The sequence below is a fragment of the Micropterus dolomieu genome, linkage group LG11, assembly GCF_021292245.1.
Source record: "Micropterus dolomieu isolate WLL.071019.BEF.003 ecotype Adirondacks linkage group LG11, ASM2129224v1, whole genome shotgun sequence".
Lineage (NCBI taxonomy): Eukaryota > Metazoa > Chordata > Actinopteri > Centrarchiformes > Centrarchidae > Micropterus > Micropterus dolomieu.
In genome coordinates this window covers 17,852,974-17,863,076 of record NC_060160.1, presented here as the reverse complement: position 1 = coordinate 17,863,076, position 10,103 = coordinate 17,852,974, and positions in this window count along the sequence as shown.

Genomic DNA, 10,103 nt, shown 5'->3' with positions numbered 1-10,103 from the left:
GATCAAAATGAGTGAAAACTGTCTTAAAATAATTTAAATGTTGGCTTCGAAGTCTTATATTTAGAGCAACAATTAATGTATTTTCCTCAGTGACAATGCTTAGGTTCACTAGTCAACTCTACAGGCCTATGACAATAGATCTGTCACATAACAGGCTACTGTATGTGCCTAAACACTATGGACTACTCCTCTTCATGTGAGTGCTTTAAATTTGTTCTTTTGCACATGTTTGAAGATTTCAACACTTTTTCTTTCAGAGCACCAGCCATATTTTCGGATTTGGTTTCCATTATCTTCAACCAGAGTAAGATGTTTTTGTAACAGATTGAAATAAAGTTTGTTTACAGTCTTTTGCTCTGTGTTTCTGACAAACACAAAATCTCTCTCTGCAAAGTGATTTCTGATTTTGTGTTTTTATACATTTAGTTGCTCATAGCCTTTTCAATAAATGCCGCCCCTCTAATTATAATATGACTTTAGCTGCAAATAAATAAATTCTTCCTTTGGAGGAAGGTTGCAAATCCATCAGTTGGTATCTCAGAAACAGTCATTCTTTCATTTTCAGCTGCTGTTTAGCAAGAAAAGGCTTTTGCAATGACTCATAATATTTGTAATGTGATAATAGATAACAAACCTTTTGTTCTGTGTGTATCTGGACACCTGAGATCACCAGTGTTACGTGGATATTGACGAGTGGACAAGGTCAAGAGCCAGCGGCCCTTCCACCTTCTTGTGCATGGCAATTAACATTGAAGCAGTGGGAGGGTGGGGCCTGATTTTGCTAGCCAGTCAAAGTGCCAATCAACTCTGATTGGCTCTTCGTCCTCTGGTGTGGACGTGGCTGCCAGACTGGTGTGGGGTGGGGGAGTTTTGTGGTTTGAAGGGTACCTCAGTGATGTTTTGTGGAGAAGGGGGTGTTTAAGCTTTTAGCATAACTCCCACTACTTAGCGTCTTTGTTTAGCAAAATGGTATTCCTGATTTAATTAACACTTCAATTAGATGTGATTGCATAAACACTCTGCTAATAACAGCAGAAACCCGCTTGTAAGCGTTGCAACATTTGAAGGAGTTTTTCTCATTATGGCAATGAGAGCAATCTTGTTCCACAAATGATAATTAGGTGTCATTAGCACATACAAACTGGGTTAATTAGGGAGCAGGAGCACAAACACTTGAGATGGACTGATCAAAGTTCCAGTCTGACATCATTAAGACTAAATCCAGCTAAGGGTAGGGCTTCAGAATTATCACTCATATCTGCCATACAGCCGGACCCAAAAGCGAAATATGAATACACAGAGAACCATCCATTATGGAATGTATTTTATCATGCTTTCAGGCTCCCCCTTATCGTCCCAAGCTTTTTCCTCTTTATTCATGGAATATTCCTGTGGTAATCTGTAGCTGCTCAGAGCGTCCCCCCACTGCTACAACAAGATGGTAGACTCACACCTGAACTTTGATACTTTTTAGAATAATTGCATATCAGCATACAGCATCACCGTGGTGCACAGCAAACAAGCTCTTATGCATGGCAAAAAACCCTAGTGTTTGCATAAGCCCATTTATTATGAGTGATAGCGCTGCCTTCACTGACATTTCGTAAACTGGAAGCGCCTAATCTTGTTTGGGCTTGATACTTATTAAAATACCAGACTAGTCAGGCAGCCGATGTCCAAAGCAGTGCTGGCCGTGTCCTGATAGGCGTCGTGTTTTTGGTTACAAATAAAATTACATTTGTCTTTTCCTGGCTGGTTGGCTGGCTGGGTGCATCTGTGTCCGACGCACTGTCCGAGGTGAGAGGAACCCTGTGGCTGCCTGCCTCAGTCACATGATTTATGACCTAAAAGCAGCAAGCAGGAAGACATGGCTGAATATGAAAAAGTTCACCATGGCTGGCCAGAGAACAGGCCTGCCTCTAAAGCTGGCTTGAACAGCAGGCAAGAGGAAATACTTTCAATATCAAATGAAGACGATCAGATGTGTGCTCCTATGCAATAAAGGCAGGTGGAGGGGGCAGGTGGAGGGGGCATGTGATGGTGGCGTGGAGGTTAGTAGCTGAAGACAGGTGGGGGTAGTGTTGCTGAAATAATTGAATTCTACAATGGCTGGCAGATATCTGAATGTGACTTTGTGCAGCTCCAATCCTTTATCCCTTCCCAGTCCGAGTATTGACAGCTAAAAACAACAGCCATTATCTGTTAATTACATTAACATTTTATCAGCAGTGGGTTGCTGGGGTGCATGTCCAGCAGCTGGAAGATAGCTGTCAGTCAGCAGCATGAGCACGGACTGGTGTGGAGAGGCAGCTGGAGGAGCATGCCCAGGAGATGCAGCCCTGCAGGAAAAAGGGCCTTCTCCGAGCTGCCCTGCTGCCCCAACGCCCCTGCCCCCTCCAGGCCTAACAGGGAGGGGGCTGACAGGGGCTCGGCACCACCTCCTCTCTTGTCCTGTCCACAGAAGACAGGCCAAGATAACTGCTGACACCTGCCAAGCTATCCAACCCCAGGGCCAGAGACTCACCAATTCAAACAAACTACTCAGGACAATGGACTTGAGACACACGCAGCCGTGTGATCAATGTCACACTGCAGCCCTCAGCGAGAACTGAAGGTGGAGCTGTTGTCTCTACAGCCTTCTGTTACAACTGTATTTGTACTGGACTACTTTTGAGCTGTCTATCTGTGTATCCATGGACACTGCTCTCTGTCTCTGTTGGCCCTGCAGCTCTTTTCTCATTATAGCTCTCATATGTTTTATTTATGCCGTCTGTAGAGTGTCCAGGTCTGCCTGGGCACTGGCATGGGTGGCAGTGCCAGAGGACAATAAGAGCGGGTGCCAGCTAGTACTGCAGGACTTGGCAGTAATCTCAGTGTGATGGCCTCAGTCAGGGAGCGGAGAGAAGGTTTCGGCTCTGCCTGCAGGTCTTTGGGGTGATCCACAGACCTCAATCGCATTACCCCCCGGCTTGTGGGGCTCCCACTTTGGGGACTTGGCCCTGCCCCTCCCTGCTCCTGCATCTGTTTATTGATTGGAAGCTGACTTATAACTTAATATTTCACCTGCTTATTTCCCCCACTGAGGCTGCTTCCTGTCAGAGGGGCGACATAGGGATCAATGGGAACCTTGTCTGAGCAGGGGAAGGTCCTGGCAGGGGTCGGCTGCTGATTGACAGGAGCCCTGCATCCAGCTGGCAGCAGGACAGCTCACGGTCAATGAGAAAAGCCATGTCACTGTGTCCATATTGGGTCTCCGCACAATTAACGTTACCTTGTTTTTACCATAGACTGTATATGAGAAGTGGATGTAAGTGGACATGAAGCCAATGCGGAAGTACCTTAAACCTGCATTCTTTGTAATGAGCAGCAGGGGGTGACTCCACCAGTTGCAAAAACAAGTCAGATTGTATATGTCTATGATAAAATGACCCTATTTCTCACTTGATTTATTACCTCAGTAAACACTTTCCTAATGAATTTAGGTCTTAGACACTACTTTTAAGCCTTCTTCAATACAGCATGGTGTTCATTTTGTAAATTATGGTCCCATTTAGAGTAAAATAGACAATAAAGCTTGGTATTCTTCAAGGCATGGGTACTTGTGATTGACAAGTTGCTACCACAGCAACACGTCAATAAGGATAGAGGTGTAGCAATGTGTATCCAAACCCAGCTTCACCCTTTCATCCAAATATAGTAACCTCTTGATCCAAAATAACAAGAACACCAAACTCGAGGCTTCAGAACAGTAGTACACAAACCAATGGGTAATGTCACAGTGGCCACGTATATACAGTCTATGGGCTTTACATAGGAGGGTGCTGCAGTGTCCGGTCAATGAGGGGTTAAGGGCCAGTGGCTGAGCTAAATATACACAAACACATCCACCATATACAATACACCAAACCCTACACAAAAAATGCTAAGAACCACTGCTGACAAAGAGAGAGAAAGAAAGAAAGAGATATCAAGTGTAGTAATCAAAATGAAAAATGGGTCTCCGGCTACTTTAAACAAGAGCTAATTTATCACCAGAAAGTACGGATAAGTAGCCGAGTTGTTGCCGTTCAGTAAGTACCCGTTCTGCACCAAATTATTCCACCCCTGCCTGCGTGCAACCATAAATCATACACTTCCACACATCTTTTCCTATTAGCAGCCGTGTTAGGCATGGGCGCGTGCTCAGCTACCAAACACAGACTAATAGGCTACAACTTTTAATTTTGAGAATGCAACTCCCCCTTCAACGCTCACCTCTTCCAATTTCTCATTTTCTAGTCATCCCCCAGCCCCCCGCCACTCCTTCCAGCACAATATTCACATTATCACATACAGGAGCATTACACAATCATGTTTATCACCCGGTGCCATTCAGCCTGATTGTAAATGCTGTCCTCCCCCTTAGTACTGGTTTTGTGTAGTGTGACTGGGTGGCTTCACGTTACAGACAGGAGCACAACCCACCACTATAGATAAAGCTGATCTTAGCACTGGACACAGAGGAAACACCTGTTAGCACTGCACTCACTAGATGTAGACTGGACCCTGGACCCATCAATAGAGAGGACTGATAAAACAAATAAAATAAGCTGTAGTAACTAAAGCAAAAATTTGAATGGAGTGGCTGCATTTAAAAAGAAACATTACAGTTTTGATGCAAAGAAAAAAACAATCCCTACCTCAGATGTGTCTATTCAAGTATGTATGCTTTTTATTTTGAAGATCAATAAAAAAGGTTTAAAAAACATACGCTTAAAGCTGAGACAGAAAATGATGGAGAACTAGCAAGAGACAGCTAGATTTTGAAACCCTCTCCCTTCAGGTCTCCATGTCCAAAACACATTTTCTTGCACAGTGAGTGCACATAGGTAGTTAGGTAGATCTGCAGGTAGGCCAGCCAATCAATTAAATGATGGCTGTGCTTATTACAGTCCTGGACAGCTTAGATACTGGCTTTTTTCATTTTTGTGTGAGAGCATTTGATTTTATTGATTTCTTTAGGGATGTAAAGAGAATCTCAACAAATATTACAAAAATGCTTCACAAGTAAATCAAAGGTGAGGCAACCAATTCTAATCCAATACACATCTTTTTGTCAAATTCTAGCTGTCCGTTCTTTGTACACATACCTGGCTCTGTAAATGGAAAACAAACATAGTGGCCCGCACCCCACCACCCAACACTATTCCAGCCGTTCTAGCCATCAGTTGTGTGTCAGGTAGCGCTAAATAACTTGCCCACAGACAACTTGTTATCTATAGTACCAAGAGAGTTGTGAGTATTGCTGGTGTGCTGACTCCGATCAGGCTGGTCTCTGTAAGTTCTTAAAGTCTGAAATGAGTTTTATAGAAATAGTATGTCATTTTGGGAAATAGGCTTATTTGTATTCTGGTGGAGATTTAAATGAGAATATCAATACGACTCTCAAATCCTTCCATTAAATATGAAGCTATCCTGAGCAGCCTAGCTTAGCATAAAGAACCACTGTTACAAAATTTGGTCACCAGTACCTCACTAATTATGGTTAGCCTACTTTAAATAAATAAAAACAAAACCTTTATTGTTGCAGTTGCAGTTGCCAATCAACCAGCAGAGGCTCCAGGAGGTTCTGGTCCCAGCCAAGAAAACAGTCTGACACATAACTCTTGTAAAACAGCAAAATTACATTTCTACACTTTGTTTTTGTACAGCCTAAACAACAAGATACAACATGTTAATTAGAGATGGATTTTTTTCCCCGTTGGACAGAGCCAGGCTAGCTGTTTCCCCCCAGCCTTTACACTAAGCTAAGCAGCTGCTGGGTCCATCTACACATTTAAAAGAAAGATTAGCGTGGTATTGATCTTCTCATCTCAGCCAGAAAGCAAATGAACGTTTTCTCCAAAATGTCAAACTATTTCTGTAAACCACCTTAAGGAAATAACCAAATGTGCCTTCTTTCTAAATACATACATTATATTAAATGCTCCACACCCTCACTCACAACCTTCTCCTCAGTGGAATAACAACAACAGCAAAACAATAGCCTGTGCAATAAATTCATCACACAGACTCGTGAGTTAGACCGGGAAGTCCCAGGGAAGACAGCAACACCAGACCCAGTCAAATGCTAAGGGGACGTTATACGTGATGGATGGAGTCTTTGACTTCCAGTAGAAGTGGCATGATGGCCTGGCATCTCTCTGAAGTGCTCCGCTCGCATTGTGACCAAATCCTGTTATGTCCCTGTTTCATTGTGGTGACAGCATGAGGAATGCTTGGTTTTGTTCTCTCCACTGTTGCTATCCATCATCTGTGGAGAAATAGAAAGAGAGCACAGTGGCACTTTGCTTTCCACCTCCAACCCCCCTCCGCATACACCTTTCCTCCGCACTCTTTCTCCCTGTTGAGACATCCTGTCTTTGCCACGGCGCACCCAGCCCCCTCCTTTTCATATACACGTGTGTTGTTAAATTATCCCTCCTGTTTTTCACATACTCCACACTCCATTCCAGGAGAGCTCTCTTTATGGGGCACGTGAAAGAACAGAAGAGGAGGTATGTGCCGCAGCTCTATTCAGAAACACTTAGCTCGTAAAGACAGCCTCTCCTTCCCAAATCAATCCGCTACTTAAAGGCGGATGTAATTTGAGCTCAGTCAATGTGCTTGGTGTTGAAAGCATCCTGCCTGGTTTTCGTAACCCGAAAACCCCCCACCCCCCTTCAAATGTCCAAGCATCTAATTAAAGCTTGAGTCTCACTTGATCACATTCTGGAGCGGTCAATGGGTGGGGGGTGGGGGTGTGTGTAATAGTTTAATTATCTTCCCCAAAGTGGTTAAAGCTAATATTTAATTAGAAAATAAACAGAAAACGGAGGCCTTGGTATCAAATCATGATCAATGAAGCAGAACGAGGACCTATATCGTAATAAAGGGGGAAACTCCCAGCTTATATTGCCACATAAAAGAATCATAATTAGTCAAACGTAATTAGCAGAACATTACAGAATTACTAGGCTGCAAAGCAATGCCTTTCATGCTTGTGTGAAGAGAAAGCAAGGAGACGACTAATCAATGAGCCTATAATTCTACAGATAAAGTGTTTATAAACTGCAAAACTTACAGTTCTTTTACTGTGACACAAAACATATATTGTACAATACCATTGTCATTGTCATTTGTTTCTTTTGTACACAATCAGATTTAAATTTTGGCACTTGGTAATAACCCATGTGAGTACTGTTATCACTGTCAATAAGGATAACAAAACAATAAACTGTATGTGGATTTCTATTGAGGAATATCCCGCCTCAGACAAAGTATACAGACATGCTTTGTTACTGCTTAAATAAGCACCCAGGACATGGATCTGCATGTAACTGTGAATGACGCAAGCTCAAGTGTTGAGATCTTATCTCATAAAGAGGCTTATAAATGTACAACTATCTCATGTCACATAAAGGAGCCCACTGATTTATTCCTATTGATCAACTACCGGGGGCCACGGCAGCCTTGTAACGGAAATCAACACTCCCTCACAGCCAAGGCAGTCTGGCTGCACTGAGACATATGCACACAAGTCGTCTGCTGGACTATACGGATTAAAATGGAATTTATGCATGATTTATCACGCTTCACTTAAAAGTAACTCCATGAGAAGAAATACAGCGTGTACTGCAGAAAGACTGGCGGACAGGTGAACATGCTGAAACACATGAATATTGCAGGAGGAAACTGCACCAGGGCTCCATCCCCAACTTTGGAGAGCTTTTAAAAAACAAGCGGAGTAAACTGACACCCAAGTTTACTAAGTGTTTATGTGACATCACAGCTGACCAGTGCTAGACAATGACCCTCAACCTGTCTCTGTATGGTGCCCCAGAAGTGTCATAAAACCTGGGCATGGAGCTTTGCTTGGGATGACAGAGTGCCAGGCGTTCTCCCACCAGGACCTAATTTCCCCCTGTGAAAATGGATAGCACGTCCATAGCGTAGCTTAGTTTAAAATGCAAAATGTGGACATTATCTGGCATGGAGATTCAGCGGCATCCATCACACTATGCTAATGCAGCCCAGTGGTTAAGATATTCTAATGTAAGCCACCCTGGAGATGTAGAGGAATTAACACAAACAGAGCAGGGCGGCGGGAACACAGAGGGGTCAGGAGATAGGACAGGGGAGCTACTCCTGAGACAGGCGCTGCCACACACACACACACACACACACACACATCCTGGCTCAAATAAAATCAAACACACAACAATGTTTATGAGCATATGCGCACAAAGACATACTCATATGCACTTTCTTACTTACTTAAGCACTCACATCCCATCCATACTCATATCCATTTGCAGGCACACATGCTAGCATGCACCAAATTATGTCAGCCTACATGTCAGAATTTGCTGAGTGGCGTCACACTGCGAGGCAACTTTGACAGATGCAAACTGTCAAGTTGACAGCAGGAGCATTCAAAGAGACAAACTGTGTGATCCCTTTATGGTGTTAAAAACATTTATGAATCTGTTTTTAAACCCACCACCCATTTTCAGAATCCAGATGTACACACACTAACTGTCAGACAGCATCGACTACTTGCTATCATATCTGGTTTGTCCTCCATTCAGACTTTTTCTCCCTGGCTGGAGTAATGTTTCCATTCACGTTGCAGCTGCAGGAGCAGTGAGCTTGTTTTCCCCGTCCTGCGGGCTGTTTGGGGGGCTGTGCAGTCCCAGTAGAGTTCCTCTCCTCGGCTTAGCGGCGCTTATGGAAGCCCTGTCCCAGTCCCCTGCTTTGCCTGCCAGAGCTGTAAGGGAAGGCATTATTATCATTATATTAATGTGACATTAATTGCTTTTACTTTTTCACTCCATTAAGTGTGCTCTATCTCTTTGGGAGCCAGGCCAGATGGTTTATCACTTCCTGTGCTGTTGGTAGCACCATTAATGGGCTAAGACACTGGGCTATAAAATAATTGCGCCGCAGTGTTGGAAATGTTCATCGCGCTAATTGAAAAGTAATTGCGGAGGTATAGTGCAACTGTCACACCATAAAAGCCTGTCACAGAAGAGGAGGAGGGCTTTCTAGTAAAAGGCTATTGTTTGCAGTCATACAGTACAGCGAGTGGCCAAAGCAATGCTGGAACGGCCTTTATGCTAAATGTTAACAGGGGCAATGATCCGTTGAAAACATGACTCTTTTATTTTCTACCACATCACATATTAATGTAATAAATATATCATAGCAATTCTCTTTTATACTGTAGTGATTTACATCATCTTAGTGTTTTGCTATGTCTGTGAACCATATCTACATATTGTAAAATTAACACTGTGAACAGAAGGATATGAGGCAATTATAGGAGTAAAATGACGATGCAGGTCGTGTGACATGAGTGCAAGTAGTCCCTTCACATTAACAGTTGGGGAAAACTCCAGTGCAGGAAGGTGATGAAGGTGTTGAAATAGCACAGTGGTTTTAGATCAAACCGAGTGTAATATTTATAGCAGAGCTGTCACACCAGTAAACTATTGGTTAAAAACAAGAAAGCATGCAGAGCAGTGAGGGGTGGGCTATTTCAGCTGTTTCTGCTGACCTTACTAACACACAGCCATGCCTGCCAGCAGAGAGGGTGATGAGGGAGCAGACACAAAACAAACAGAGTCTGAATCAATGACTTTGGAGACAAAAACGTATATTCTGATTTTTGTTGGCACTGTGCTTTCTCAATTGTTTTCTAATTTGTCCCAGTGTGTGATTACAGAAAATGGATGTGCATGTGGCTGCGTACATGTGGGCTATACAATATTTTCACCCTACCCATTGGTAGTCACTTTTCATGAAACATTTGGCGCAGCCCTGATTTTCCACTATACTACATATCTTGTTGAAATATAAATCAGAATTACAATTTCAGTAACCACAGCGCCATCAGGACTGAGGTATGATTTACTTCTAATGAACTTTAAATATTATATTGCAGAACCAAGAGTATTAAATCGTTAAAGTGATAATGTAACATTATGAAATGCCATTAAGTTGGAAATTAATCAGCTTCAAAAATAAAAAGGAAGTGTTTAACTGATCAAAAACCTACAGATTTCTAATTTCTTCACAATACT